Source organism: Piliocolobus tephrosceles, chromosome 4 (assembly GCF_002776525.5).
Source record: "Piliocolobus tephrosceles isolate RC106 chromosome 4, ASM277652v3, whole genome shotgun sequence".
NCBI lineage: Eukaryota > Metazoa > Chordata > Mammalia > Primates > Cercopithecidae > Piliocolobus > Piliocolobus tephrosceles.
In genome coordinates, this window is record NC_045437.1 from 51728230 (window position 1) to 51744708 (window position 16479).

The following is a 16479-nucleotide window of genomic DNA, read 5'->3' on the forward strand; positions in this document are numbered from 1 at the left end:
GAGTTGCCAGAGTTCTTGTGCTGGTTCTTTCTCATCTGTGTGGGCTGATGTTCCTTTAATTTTTGAAGTTGCTGTACTTCAGGGGTTTTTTGCTTTTATCTTCTTTGATGGTCTTGGGGGTTTGCGTGTGGTATAAGTTGGGTTCAGCTGACTGGCTTCAATTATGAAAGATTTCAGGGGACCAAATCTCAGTTCAGCACTTTTGGGTGTGTGCTCTAACTCTCAGGGGCTGGTACCAGGCCCCCGGCTTTGTTCTCTGGCCCTTCAAGATTAGAAACCTGATGCACTGGAAGGACTGAGGTGTTCCTGGTCTGCTGGCCCCAGTGCTCCAACTGGGGGTGCTGGCCAAAGTGCTTCATACGGGCAGTAGCAGCAGAATCCATACTAACTTGTATGTGCCAGCAGCTGCAGCTGTGGGGGTGCAGTGGGGTACACATGCATCAGCTATGTGGGGTGCCAGTGGGGGTGGGTGGGGTTGTCTATATACACACTTGTGGCAGTGGTGGTGGCATGGTGGGGAACCTGCGCATCAGCAGGCATGGGGCATCCATGCACACAGTCATGCTGGCAGTGGAGGTGGCAGGGGCTCTTCAGTGTTCTAACACCTATACCAGCTGAAATCAACAGAAGAAGACAGAGCTGCCTGCTTCCAAACTGACCCCTAATTCATTGAGGAGCAATACGGATGCTACTTAAATAGCCAATCTACTCTCCCAAACAAAATCAAATGAGAGTCTGTTGTCAGTTTTTATTTCATTTTCTGGCTATTACTAAATAGACAAATGTAGAGAAATGAGATCATGAATAATGAAAAGAAGACCAAGATTTTATGACACCAATATTCAAATGCCCACTTAGAAATTCACTGCAAAGTATACACAGTAGGAGTCTTCAGAATAAAGAAATTTCTTTAAAAACTCTTCCTTGAAAGTGTTATAATCATTATAAGCAAATAAATAAAACATTCACTCCTGGTCTCATCTGCAGCCAGAGGCAGAGAACCACAGATGGTGCTGGTGCTCCTGGGGTTCTAGGCCAGCTCTCCTTGTCTCCAATTTTCTGCCCTCCTCCTCACAAGCAGATAGACTATGCCTTTTTTTCTGTCAAATACCCAAACTCTATCTTAACAGGAATACCTTCTATGAATTTGATTCTCCAGGTATAGGAATCACCAGGGGAAATACTTCTATTTGTTTTTATTAGGCTCCCAACAAACCAGTTCTTGTGTGCAGACTCTGCCCAAAAGAGCAAGCACATGGATGGCAGCTTGCGTATTGTGACTTCTGGGCCTGCTCACACATGGTTCAGGCTGTTGTTCCCTTTAGTTTATCCAGCCCCTAGCACGGGAGTCATTAATTCAAACAGTATTAACTGAGGGCCACCATGTGCCAGGCTCAGTTGTAAGTACTGAAAATATAGCCATGAATGAGAAAGACAAGTTCCTTGCTCTAGCGCAGTTTATTTTCTACACAATAAAATAATCTACAGATATGACTACTGCAAGCCCTGTTAAGGGCGTTGGTGAAAATGAAATTGGGGGCCGGGCACGGTGGCTCAAGCCTGTAATCCCAGCACTTTGGGAGGCCGAGACGGGCAGATCATGAGGTCAGGAGATCGAGACCATCCTGGCTAATGCACTGAAACCCTGTCTCTACTAAAAAAATACAAAAAACTAGCCGGGTGAGGTGGTGGGCACCTGTAGTCCCAGCTACTCAGGAGGCTGAGGCAGGAGAATGGCATAAACCTGGGAGGCGGAGCTTGCAGTGAGCTGAGATCTGGCCACTGCACTCCAGCCTGGGCGACAGAGCGAGACTCCGTCTCAAAAAGAAAAGAAAAAGAAAATGAAATTGGGTAATATGAATGAGTAACTTGTGTCACATTGGGTGTCTCTTGGGAGATGACAATTGAGATCCCCGAGCCTGAGTAATTAAGGCAGAAGAAATAAAACATGCAAAGACCTTGATGTTAGCATGAACAAAGGGCAGAAACATTTGTGGCCTTAAAGAAGGATCCATAAACTCTGCAAAGCCCCTCTCAGGCTATTAGTCTTACCAGAATAAGTGCCTAGGAGAACAATTTGCCTTTGAGAGAAAGTCAGCTGTGTGTGGCCCTGGAGGTCACCTCCTCCAATCTTTCATTCTGGAGTGCAAAGGCTCAGAAAGACAAAGAATGAGTTGCCCTAAGTCACATAGCTTCAGGCAGGTGTGGTAAGCTCAGGGGCTGGTATAGGAGATATGTAGAGGTGGTAATATTCTGAAGCAGAATGGCCTTTCTGGAACCTCTAAAATCACAACAGGCTACTCCCCAATAGGGAAGAAGATCCTGAATCTCATAAAAGGGAACTGTCTAAATTGGTCAAGAATGGTCAGGTTATGCTGCAATAACATCCCAACATTTTAGTGACTTTAAGCATTGCAGATATCTTATCATGGGTCAGCAGAAGGGCTGTTTATGATAGGTCACTATCTTAAGCATTTCCCAGAAGTAAGGGAGAGCTCTGGAGGGTCTCACATTGACAATGACATATTCCAACTCAGAGATGATGTATGTTGCTTTGCTCACAACTCATTGGCCAGACCTATTTAGATGACCCCTCCCAACCACAAGGGGTCTCAGATACGCAGCCCACACAAGTACCCACGAGAGAGAAGAACTGGAAGTAGCACTTACGTTTTTGTGCTATGTTCTATACTCTACAGGCTGTGCCAGCAAATAGAAAAACCCTCCACGGGACCAAGCAACAAGCCTTTCACCTTCCATCCTAGAAAAGCTGAGGCACTACCAGGAATAAAGCAACCAGAGAATATGATGAGAAACACCCAATGGGTGATCAGTTCTGTCAACAGTAGGAGGAAGGTAAGAGGTATGGCTGGCCGAAGAGGAGTAATGGCACGCTCAAAGCTGGAAGTCAGTTCCCAGGGCACCCAGGGCTTTGGACCCTGGATCTAAGAAGTCCAATTATAGTAGTAACAGAAACCCTAGTAGATCTCAACACAGTAAGTGAGAAGTCTTAATGTTATTTTAGAAAACACCTTCACTGGTGACGGCCTCTAAAAACGGTCTTTGCTCTGACACAGAATCTGCCTACCTCAAACCTTCTAGAGCTATTGCCCTGCCAGATAAGTCTGTCTACACAGGTAACTTCAGCCCTACATAACCACAGGACAAAATATACTGAAATAAGACTCACCCTCTCACTAACATGCACATACAATTAGATCTTGCCCTAGAGACATGTATAGGTTTGCTGCCTGCCGATACCCTAGATACCTGAAACCCACCTGAAGTTTTCATCCACTGCCTCTTGTGGCCTTAGTGATCTTGTGCAACCTGGCGATCATCGCATGACTGCTGCATCCTGTATAAGATTCAGAAAAGTGACACAAACATGCACCCTCTCCAACGAGCGCTCACCCTCCCTCATCTAAAGATAGTGTGAATATTGAGGAATACAATTATATTCTGTCCTTTTCTGCCCCAGCATTAACGTGCATGACAGAGGTTTAATGCTCTGTTTCCAAAGGCCACAGTGAGATGAGTTTAAAATTTCAGTCCAAAGACCCAGCACTTCAAAGAAACCACACAATAGAGTTGTAGTCACATGAACCCCAAGAATGTGTTGGTTATTTTTAAATCTTCAAAATCCACCCACTTTTTCCATATACATCACTCCCTTAGAATCTCTTTACCAAAGAGCTTCTGCTAGAAGAAGAAACCTTCCAAATTCACATAGACTTCATGGCTATAGAGTTCTTCCCCACTTTTCCATGGAAATTGCACAAAAAACTGGCTTTACAGCAGGATGTCACAATAGCCTCAGCCTGCAAGCCTCTCTGTAGGAAACACTGGAATTCTTCTTAGGAAATTCTGCGCAATGACCTTTTTCAGCATGTAATTAGAGTGTGAGGTTTTCTTAAGCCATGTGCTAAGATGTTCCTTGTATAAACCTATTGGTGATCTGAAATCTCCTGTGATCACTGGAGATTGCTATACCACTTCTCCGAGTTCAAAAGCTAAGCAGGCAAATACCACTGGGCTTTGGGGACACACAGCACTGATGTGTTTGCCAAACTAAAATGCTTTCTCATTAGAACTACACAAAATCTGCAGTTACTGGTCTGCTGAGGCTTTTTAGATGATTTATATACACTCTCTTCAGTTCACAAAAAGCTGGAGTGCACAGATAATCCTCATTCCCTCAGTCCCATCTGACTCAACTTCGTCAAAGCTCATTTTAATCTCATGAAAATGTCACATCTAGGCGATAAGCTTTTTCATGGGGCCTCACACAGAGCCTCTAAGAGGGACTTTTAATGCCAGTCCATGTTCTACCTCCTGTTTGAGAGGAGGTTCCACTCTGCTTCTAGCTGAGAGTATCCATCCCACCCCTCTTCGTCTTTCTCCCTTCACTTCACCCCTTTACCACCTTGACTACTGAGGCTTGGTCTACATTTTCACCAGACCACAGCTGGGGAGGAAATTCCCCCTCATTATCTACTGTGCAACTCACTTCCTGCACTGAGTAATCCAAGGGATTTTATTTCACCAGCTAATAAGCAATTTTTCAGGCATGGTACACTCTCACTCCTCCAGGGAGCCCCATCAAAATTCTCTCTTTGTAAGCTCTGTCCCCACCAAGATATCTCTACTCAGTGCCACCTTCCCAGGTTAACATGAGAAACGACTCTTGGCTAATGTGAAAATGGATAGCAACGAGCTACCAACATCATTACCAACAAGGTGCTCACATCTAAACATTGTTGAGGACTTAACTCTATGTCAGGCACTAATCTGTTCCTTTTCCTATCTGATTGCAACTAAAAGCAATCGAAGAAGTGCCTACATCCTAGTGCCAACATTTGCAGAGTTAAGATGTGTAATTGAGTGTAAATAACCAAACCTCCCGGAGACTCAGCAGGAAATGAGTCAGTGGGCACAGAACACCATGCCCGAGCCCCAGGCCCAGCACCTTTTTTCTCTGGAGACTGGTGGTCTGCCTTTGTGCCCGGGCTTTGATGAGCTACACTATGAGGATCTCCAAATCCCACAAGCTCCTCAGCTCCTGAGGGATCACGATTCTAGGAACTCTGGCATCCTTCCTTGTTCCAGTTTTTTAATTCCCTCACCCCCTGGCCTCTACTTTGCTTCCCTTATTCCTGGCACCATGTCCTCCTTCCCTGATCACTCCTGTCCTTGGCTCAGCCCTGCCAGCCCATCACGTGTGGAGGGAACCCCTCTGGGGTGTGTGGGTGAGGACTGCCCTGAGTTTAAGCACTAAACTCATGGTAGGCTCAAGGCAAAAATTACTAATCAGGTGATTTGTTTCCACACACTCACCACATGTGCCCTCTCTGTTCCCCTCTCAACTTATCTCATGGACAAATCCTGGCAATGGTTCCCTCTCAGAGATCTTGAGTAATGTTTTATGGTTCCCAGGATTAAGCACAAATCCTTGCAAAGGCTTTCCAAACCTACCCGCACCCCTTCCTTTGGCCACGCTTCACCTTTTCCCTATCACACATCTCCACAAAAAAACCCTGCCCTTGCCAAGTGGCAGTATTGTCATCCCCTGGACAGCCACTGGACTTCAGCAAGTTCTTTCATCTCCCAGGACTTCAAGCTCATCTGCAAATTGCAGAAGGCCTCTAAAGTTCTTTCCCTAAAATACTCAAGTCTCAGGCTTGAGAAAATGAGGGCTCCTTTGACAGCAACAGGGCTAGGCAGCCAGAACTTTTTTTAACCTCAATGGGAGTGGATTTTTGACTTACATCATCCAAAAAAAAAAACTGATGCTTTGTTTTGTCAAGCATAACCTTGACCTCTGTTTCAGGATGACTGTCTACCTCTGGTCCCTGGAGTGCCCACTATTCCTTAAAGAGGCCATTGTGGAATAGCAAGTGTCCTCACATCCTTCTAGATCATGCCAAAGACTCATCAGGGTCTGGAATGATCCAGTAATAAAAACATAGTAAAGCTAAAGTTGCTGCAAGTGAGAGAACATTTATGAATGAGATTTTTCTCACTGCACTAACATCAGTAAGTGAATCATTCCACCTACCACTAGCCAGAAATTCCTCCTGTCAGATCTGCAAGATTCACCATCCAATGGTTTTTATATCCAGTGGGGAAACAGGAAGATGGGTCCCCTCTGGTGGGTGTTAAAATAAACAGGGTCTGGAAGCACGAAGAACCTCTTGTAGCTCTAAGAAGCTGAGACAGAGAAGGAAGTGCCTGAGCACCCCGTGCAGCATTTTAATACATTGCCTTGATAAACTCAATTTACAAATTATGACATGAATGCTAATACCCATTTCTACACAAAGCTGCAACACTCTTTTCTGTTGCTTGTTTTAAGAGTTTATATTGCTATTCACTAGAGATGAGAAGACAGGAACCGAGAAAATAAAATGTCATGAAATTTACAGATGCTCCAGAAAGCTCGTTAAGTCCTGGTTTTGCAATTTACACATATTCTATGCTAAAAGGCAAATAGGTCCTGGTTCACACTTAGCCACTTGCAGGAATTTTTTCCTCCTTGTTTTACTTTTCATTCCTGGAGATGGAGCCCAAAGGACATATGAACCCTCTAAAACAGCATTCACATTCTTATATTTACGTGCATTTGTTTAGGAAAGGAGCTCAAATTAAACACCAAAGGGATTCAGAAACCCAACAAAGTCAAGGACTTCCATTCTAATGGGAGGTATCCAACCATCTTTTAGAGTAAGGAAGTGGCTCAAATGGAGCGCACAGGGATGCCTGTAGATTCCATAGACAATTTATTCCAGGGAAGACTCCTGACAGATGTCTGCAATTGTTATCTTCAATGCTCAATAGGACCCTAACTACATTATGTTCAAATTATGTGGTTTTGATTCAAAAAGCTATTTGTTGTCTGCCTACTTGTGTCATGACTGTACTGAATATTAGTGATACAATTGGCATGCACCAGTACAGCTGTATGGGCCATTAAAATACTGAAGTTCTTCTGTACTGTCCCAGCCAATGCCCTCTCCCTCTGAACCTCTGGAGCTCGCCCGGATCCCTGATCTAAAGGGTTAACTCTGGGAATGCAGGGGGCCTGCAGGCCCCTATGAGCCCTGTGGTCAGTGTCTGTGTAGAGTCCCACTGACACAGCATCGGTTAACATTTCGACGATCACCCTGAATATAATCACAAGTAAAAACAGATCAGACTTTGCCCACTTTTTTGTTCATAGCCTGTATTAATCAGGGAAATGAAGCTGCTGTGAAAAACAACCCCCGGATCGTAGTTGCCTCATATAAGTTTATTTCTCAGAGTCCCCATACAGGCTGGCTGTATACCAACCAGGACCCTGGCTTTGACATGGATGACCTCACTTCCATGACATTCCATTGACCAGAACCCAATCACATGGCTCCAATCTGACTGTAAAGGAAGCTGAGTAATGTATCTTCCTGTGTGCCACACAGTCTGACTTACAGCCTAGAAGGGCACATGGCTATGAATCGAATAATCACTTTAATAAATGTAAAGGTGTACCTGGGACAAGCTTCTCTCTCACCCTTTTGCCCAGGGCTCACCTCTGTATGTTCCAGAGCAGTGGTTCTCAAAGATTAGGCGCATCCAAAGCCTGCAGGGCTGACTAAAACCTGAACAGCAGGGCCCCACACAGCATTCCTGATTCGGTAGGTCTGGGGTAAGGCCTGAGCATTTGGTTTCTAAGAAGCTCCCAAGTGATGCTGATACCAGGACCACACTTCACCCGACTTTGATTCCCAAGCCAGTTTTCCTAGGTCATCAAAGAGGGCCGGAGCCAGGAAAATCTTTTTTTCTCCTGTTGGCATTTCCAAAACCCTTCCTCCTTGAGTGTCTTGGGTCTTTACTGTTTCCCCTCTGGGATTTTGGCATTTAGTATTTAGCAATACTGCCTCATTAAATACTGCCTAAATACTTCTGACTGAGGTGAGGAGGGCCCTGAGGCTCGTGAAGTCTAGTTATATCTTGCCAGTGATGCCTTTCCTGCCCCTTCTCCCTCTCTGTCCAGTGTCCTTGCCCAAAATCAGATCTCTCCAAAGCCATTCAGGACTGGCCAATGCCACACTGCACAGAAGTTGTCTTCAAGTACCCTCCTTTCCTGTTTGTGCCCCTTTTATTTCCCCTCTTACATAAAAACTCTGTTAGCTGCAACTCTCACTTTCTTTTAGAGTATTAACTCTGACTGAAAGGAAACACAAACTAACAATTTTATTATAACCAGGAGCCAGAAAATAAACATTTATTTAAAATATTTACTTTTCAGTTTCTCCCAGAGCACTGACTCCTGGATGTCATTGAACCACTGCTTGTTGTATGTTTCCTGTCCACATACATTTTCTTATATATGTTCCAGAGGCAGTGGATAACGTGGTCAGGTAGGTCGGAATTCAAACCCTATCTCTACTTCTCTCCACTATATGACCCTGAGCCTCAATATTCTTACCTGTGAAATGGGGATTAAAATGCCAGCATCATAAAACTCTGTGGTGATGAAGTAAGGTATCATTTGGAAGCCCTAGGGATAGACAGCCTAGGCCGTATTCTTCAGGTACTTCATACACAGAGATTATTAGTCATTCAAGATGGGGTATCAGTGCCAAGTGCTGGCAGCATTAAACTCCAAACAGCACCAAGGTTTTTATACCAGATCCCAATTCTAGCTGTATGATCCTAGGCAAATTACTTATCCTCTCTGTAACTATAGGCTCTTTGGCACCTGTAAAAAAAGGAAATTTAGTTGCCATCTTTTTTCTCCTGTGGGCATTCTGCAACTAAATAGGAAAGAAGATTAAATTCTTTCAGCTCCTTAAAAAGGAATGTTCTATCAATTCAAACCTATGATTCTATAATCTGGCAATATCAGAAAGTAAGCTAAATAGACTATATGATGTAAACTTGTTTTTCGAGGGAAAAGATTCGTTCACCAAGAAGGGATTATCTGCAAATAATAACCAGCACAATTTTAAATGCGAGGTCGAGTTTTGGTCTTTCGTTTTTTCAGATTGTTTGGTTTTGTTTTAGCTGATTTTTAACCAGAAGAGCCTGAACATGAAAGTTTTAACTTGCAATCCCGTTGCTAAATATTTAGAAATGTTCTATAGCAACTTGAGGATTAAACATCGATACATCATCCAGGGGATAGCCAAGGTTATTATTTTAACCCAGGGTTGAGTTAGCGTAATGTCCTTTCTCCCCCAGCTAATTGCACATCAGGCACCTGAGCCACTTAGCATGTGGCCCAACAGCCCCCAGAATCTGGAACCGTCCAGAAGCAATGCTGCTGCTGAAAGGCAAGTTAGGAGAGCTGATGCCATCCAGCAGGAAATTGAGTATTTCACATAATGCGCTTTTCCAGCTTAAAGAACTTTGTGAACGACATCTTTCTCACTCTGTTAATGACAGGAAATGAATCATTCCTTGCTTCAGTTGGCCAGTGAAGCTACATTTTTCTAATCTTAGGGAGTTACCCTGCAGCAGGATTTCTCTCTCCTGAGGGCGGCCCTGGAAAGGCCTCCAACACTCACAATTTCTCAACAGGCCTCAACCATATAGGGAAGGCCTGTGTAACCCAGCATGTGAGAAACTCACGACCACTGGGCTGGGAATTTTAACATGTGGTGTCTCTTCCCCTTCAAGCTCCACACAACAGTAAATCATGAGAGGATTATTTTTGTTTTCTATTTTTATTTTTTATTTTTTTGACTTAAACAACAGAAATACATTTTCTCACTGTTCTAGAGGCTAGGATCCTGAGATCAAGGTGTCAGAAGGTTGGTTCCTTCTGAAGACTGTGAGGAGAAATCTGTTCCATGCCTCGCTCCCAGATGCCGGTGGTTTGCTGGCAATCTTTGACATTTGTTGGCTTACACAAGCATCACCCATATCCCTGCCTTGGTTTTTACATGGCATTCTACCTGTGTTCATCAGAGGGGTTTTTTTGTGTATGTTTTGTAAGTTCTCTGTCCTTCCACCTCCCCAGGTGGAACGACTGAGACTTAAATACCACAGAAAGAATGAGACTTAAATATCCCAAAATCAGCCCATGATGTGGAGTAGAAAGGAAAACTTGTCAATGTAGAATCCAACAAACAATATCACATCACCAAGTGGACTTGAATGAGTTTCTATCTATGCATTGTGTAAGCTATCCCATCCTTATACCCCCATCTGCCCCCCAAAAAGCACTCTTCCCCCTGGAAAGCTTGAGCAGATATTAAGTGCTTATGGAGAAAAATAATTGAGGGAGCAATTAAAAGAAGGGAAGAAAACATTGGTCAGTGCCTGAATATGCCGATTTCTCTTCTAAGTATTCCATGGGGTTTATCTCACTTAATTTGAACAAATCAGACCTTGGGCTGCCCAGCCCTACACATTTATGACTTTTTCCATCCCAGTGCCTTCTAATTCTCAGAATCAGCCCTCATATAGTCTTACTGATTTTAAACAGAGACACTCGATTAGAGACAAAAATGCAAACCCACATAACTAGGAAGGCTATACACAATGAAAGGAGAATTCTTCAACCACTGACCCAGGAGTGCAGGGCTTTGGCCGTCTGCAGAGGGAATTTGTTCCCAAGCCACTGCTTAGCACACATTTTCATACCCAAAATTGTATTCTAAGTGGGTAGTGCGGAGAGGAAACAAGCAGATACCAAGATGAAAGGTGGACCTTCTAGATAAGGAGAGAGCACACAAACATGCAGAATGATCCCAAAACAAATGCAAAGAAACAGCAAAGTGACTTCAATAGCAGAACAAGGAGAAACTGTGGGCTAATGACATACAAAGACAGGGAGAGGGCGGCAAAGAAAGAGAGGGAGGGATGGTGGGAGGGAAAAGGAAGAAAATAAGAAAGAACAAAACATAAGATCTATATGGCAGTCTATGCTATATTTAAAGTGACAGGATCATTTTTCTTCTCTCCAGAGTATAAGCAAAATGATGGTGAACTCCGAATTTGAAATGGATTTTATTTTATTCCTTTCCTTCCACACAACCCAGACCCACAATGCACACACACACAGCAGAAAGTTAAGTGATTTTTCAGCCTGAGGGTTTCAAATGCTCAGACCCCTGTAGCCATGGGTTCCAGTTCCAGCAGAATAATTAGAGCCCTTCACCTTTAATGGTTGTTGGTTAGGAGTGCATTCCCTTTTCTTTCCTCCTTGAGGTCTGAGTCAGTGAATTTCTAGTCTGTAGCAAGATTCTGTTATTTATCAGTGTATATGGGGTAAAAATATGTGTGTTATTATGAGGACAAAAGAGAAAAGATTTAAAGTTCACAATGGGGAAAACATTTTAGCAAATTAATGACTCAGATCTTTTGTTACCCACATCCGTGAGAAGTGATCATTTGTTAACTTAAGTGAGTGTGAGATGAAATGTCTTGATTCCATGTATCAGTAGAAGAATGTGTTGATTAGAACAGAGTCCCAGCTAGAAGATGCCAAAGGCAAGAAATTCAAACATATTCACATTTGCTCCTGACCACTAATGATTTTAATTGAGGTGTCACATCTTTTGTGCAAACAAATGATTAACTGTGACTATAAGATAAAAACAAGGCTGTCATTAGTGGTTCCAGAGGCCATTAGTGGTCAAGATCATTGGTTCTGGCACAGGACAGCCTGGACTCACATCCCTGTTTCATTACTTATTGAGTGTGTGATCTTGGTCAAGTTACTTAATCTCTCTGTGCGTTAGTTTCCTCGTTTGTAAATTGGGGAAAGAGTAGTACTATGGTCATTGAGTTACTGAAATAATTAAAATAAATGAAGTAATACATGTACAACAATGAGGAACTAAGTCTGGCACATGATATGAACTTAAAACTGATAGCTTTTAGATTTTAAACATATCTATAGTAGTATAGAGCAGTAATGTTCTAGAAACAAGGAGGAAGGAGGAAGGAGTACCTCCATCTACCCTCTTGTCTAAGGGTGAGGATCACTACCAAAAAATTAAAGTTGTTACAAAGGTTATGTGTTTCCTTCATGAACAATGTGAAGGTTAAAAAACAAGTAAAAGAAAAACTGAAATACAGGCATTGGCTAGTTTAGTGTTTCACTATGAACATTCACTGCACATAACTGAAAGAAGTTATTTCCTTTCCATCAACACTTGTCTTCCAAATACCACTAGCTAAATGGGAGATGCAAATATAAAGAGAAACATGAGCCTCACTGTTTAGAGTGGCGCAGCCTAAAAATGAGGCATTACAATATAATGCTCCAAGCACAGTGTCAGGACCCCAGGGTACGCACAAAGCACTGGAGAAGCACAGAAAAGGAATGATTAGTTCTACCTGGGAAATCTGGAGGAATATGTGTGCTGGATCTTAAAAGATAGGTATGAGTTCTTTAAAGGATAAGAAAAATCTCTAAGGATAAAGTGGGACAATACTGTGAATGGCCTTATATGATATTTCGAAGAGGATTAACTTTACCCTGTAGACACTGGAGAACACTTCCAGAGTTCACTCAGTGAAGTAGTGGGCCCATATCTATGTTTCAGAAAGATACCTTTAGTGACAGTGTGGAGTATGGGTTTGACGGGGCAGAAAGATCAAAGGAGGGGTGACAAGGCAAAAACTACTGAAATAGCCTAAGAATGAAAGGATGAAGCCTGAATTAGGATGGAGTCGACAGGTAGAAAGATGGAGATGGCTGAATAGGACCAGGACATGTCAGCTACTGAGATGTGTTAGGACTTTAGAGTCAAAATGAGCCCAAGGATTCTATTCTTGGACCAACAGCCAGAAGGAATAGAAACAAACATTTCTATTGTGTTTTGGGTGGGAGTGGTGACAGATACAGATGTATTTGGACATACTGAGTCTGAAAATCCTATGAAGTAATCAGATGAAGGCACACAAAGATAGGTGGGACCAAGCCCTAGAGTTTACGCAAAAGACAGGAGTCTGCAAGACATCACTAAATGTCACTGGCATCCAGGTTGTCTTTGAAGATAGTTGGGGAGGGCACATAAAGTCAAGGAAAGGTCAAGGATGTAATCCCAGGGAACACAAAGTAGGGCAGCTGATGGAGCTGTGAGAGAGACAGGAATGTGGTTAGAGCACTCGGCCAAGGGACTCTGGTTCTAACTCGGACCTCATGCTAACATTTGACTCCCCTTTTCACCAAGCATATTGATGAGAAGACTGTTTCTCTCTATTGGCTCTCTGGTTAAACAGCTCAGTAAACATCTGTGAAGAAGAGAGAGCCTGGAAGCTGGTATTGGAAACATCACTGATGGGTAATGGGGACACTACTTCCTGTCTCACTATCCTTGCCACAGCTTGGACTCTGGGACAAGACCACACATGTTCTTTTTATGAGCTGTCACTATAGAAGGATCCACCTTTTCACCTCCACAGCTTCTCCAGAGGTGCTACTCCCTTTCTGGCTCCATGCCAGATCACCCTGGCTGTACATGGCTTCTCAGCATCCTACATTGCAAAGTGTTAGCTTCAGTTGGTCCATAAGCTTTCACAACCTCTTAATCTTGCTTAATGCAGTCTCATGGCTTGAATATTTTCAAAAGACACAGGACAAACTATAGGTTTACCTGTTTTAGAGATATGTGTAATCATTGGAGTCAGATGAACCATGGATTAGAATTTTGTCTCTGTCCCTTGCTAGCCACAGGATTTCAGACACTCTACTTAAGATTTTTGACTGCCATTTCCTCATTTAAAAAATAGGGTTGATCCTTTAAGTTGGGTGCCAATACTGCTTTCATTCTGCTTTCATAACAAAACTCCAGTTTTGCCAGGTATCTGCCCCTTTTCATATAGCCATGAGCCCCACAGGAGCTTATCCCACCCCTTAACTCCAGAAGGGAGTAGATCTGATTGATCTAAGAGTAATTTCCTTTGCTTTCCCAATGATTGGTTCAGAAATGGGCAAAACTCTAAACAATAAAACAAAAAGAAAAATCTGCTGCAGACATTTGGAGAAATATTTCTCACTTCTAAGAGAGAGGCACATGAACAGATGGTCTCAGTCTGGACTTTGCTATGTTTGCCTGTGATTTCTGAAACGGCTGCCGCCATCTTGCTTCTAGTCTTAGAGTGAAGCCAGTGGAGGAGATGGCGGAAGGCAGAGAAAGGATGAGGACTGCACTTGACATTTTCGATTACTGAATCAACCAACTCTGCAGACTGATCTAATTCTGGACTTCCTGTCATGTTTTCTCACCACTTAAACCAGCTTCCTAACTGGTTCAAATATCCTAACTGACAAAATGCTGGTAACCTTTTCATAGGATTGCAGCAAAAATGAAATGAAATGAAATTCTGTGAAGTGCTGGGGTTGTAGGAAGTACTCAAGTAGCTATTGCTCCTATCATATTGCACTGTTACGACTACTTCAGCTCACCTCGATGTCAGTTACTTGCAGGGAAGTTCAATCTTGTTTGGCTCACCTTGGGAAAATATCATACAAATACTGCCCATTACTTTGTTCTACGGTCTTGCAGCTGAACCATTATATTTACAAATTGCGTACTCTCCACATGCTGTACTGAGCACATGTCCCAGGTTATCTCATTGAATCTTTATAATAATTCAGAGTAAAGTTCTCACTTTTAATTTACCATTTTGCCAATGATAAAACTGTGGCTAAAAAAAAGAACCCAAACCTACGTCTGCCTGCCTTCAGAGACTGTACCTCCAAACTGGATATTATCCTGCTTTACTTTTGAATGTTGAAACGATACCTTTCACAGGCGCCTATGAAAAAACAGTAGGTGTCTCTTGCAGATCATCCATGTGTAAAAACTTTTGCAAATAGGCATTTCAATCTGTGAAGCTCCAGATGGGGCCAGATGATGCACAGAGAGTTGAGGATATTTAGAATTAACTAAAAGGTGAAGAAAGTGGATGCAAGAGGATGAGTAGGGAAGCAAACGATGAGATACACATGATTGAGCTGAGTGAATTCTACAAAATGGTGAGCTCACTCAAAAGAAGCAGAGGCTCCCAGAACATTGTGATAAGCAGGGAGCAAGCTCCCTTTGTCATTTATTCTGCTTTATCCTAAATAGTGTTATCGATAGTGAACAGATGTTCATTTCTGATCTAAAATATACGTTATATTTGTGTGTGTATAGTCACCAAAAGACAACTGCAAAAAAATATTGCAACATTTCAGCAGAGATTTCTCTGGGTGGTGAAATTATGAATATTTTTATTGATCTCTTTTGGGTTTTTTTTTCATGTTTTCCTAACCAAATTATTTTACATATATAATTACGCAATCAGAAAAATAGTTACATAACATAACTATGTGCTTGCATGCACACACACACATACACACACACACACATTGTATATTAACCACACTTCTGCTAGGTCAGTCCAGCTATAGTCAGTTCCTCTCTTCTTTGCCCAGGCTCTTCCCTCGTCTCTTTAAGCCACTGGCGTCTTTTCACTTTTTCCCTGCTTCTCTTCCCCAAGGGAGTGGGCTCCTATCTTAAGGGGAGGGAGGCCATCTAGAAAGAGCATCCCATCCCTCACCAGCCATCCTGCTTTAGCACCACGGAGTCAGTGGGGAGATGAAATTGTGCATGGGGGGCACACTGAGGATGTCCCGCTGAGAGGAGCAACTTGCTGTCAGACAACAGCTCTGCAGTGGCTCCACCATCAGTCTGTGTTGAGCTATGAGTATGATAAATACACACTTTCAAGAGGTAATTAGCAGAAAAAGGAAAAAAAACCTCTGAAAATTCAATAGCACTAGAAAGGGATAAAATCACATTACAAGAGACATATTTTTCTTGATATTAGAAAATACCCAATCAGTTACTTTTGCACTTTCCTTATGTTTTGGAAGATGGAAAGAAAGAAGGAAGGGAGGGAGGAAGAAAGGAAGAGAAGGGGAGGGGAAAAGAAAAGGAAAGAACCAGCAACAACAACAAAAAGGCTTCCCTTTCCTGAAGTCAGTGTTAGAGTTTCAAGTAAATTGCCTTAACAGATAGCTCCAGAATTCTCTTTAGAAAACTGTTTCTTTATGAAAACAACTTAAGAAGGTAGAATAGGAGGATGTGAGGACAAGGGTTAGCAGGAGACAAGGCAATCAAAAATACAGCATGAGCAACATGAACTTTTAAGAAAAAGTGTATCTAACTCTCAACTGAGGTCATGTGCTTTACTGAGACATGAAAATGTAACATTATTCTCAGATTCTCTGAAACCCTTGGTAACACCTAACACACACACACACACACACACACACACAGAGAGAGAGAGAGAGAGAGGCCTGGAGAAATAGGAGTAGTTTTATGGAAATCAAAAGGGCTAAGCTCTTTGTCAGGGTTGACACAGGTGAGACGCAGGTACCAAGGATAAGACCATTCATATCCTGAAGCGGGGGCAGGAGAGCCGGTCGAGAAGTGACATCCGCAATAATCAACAAGACTGATGCCCAAGCACGGCCATGGGCTAAGGACTGCCCTG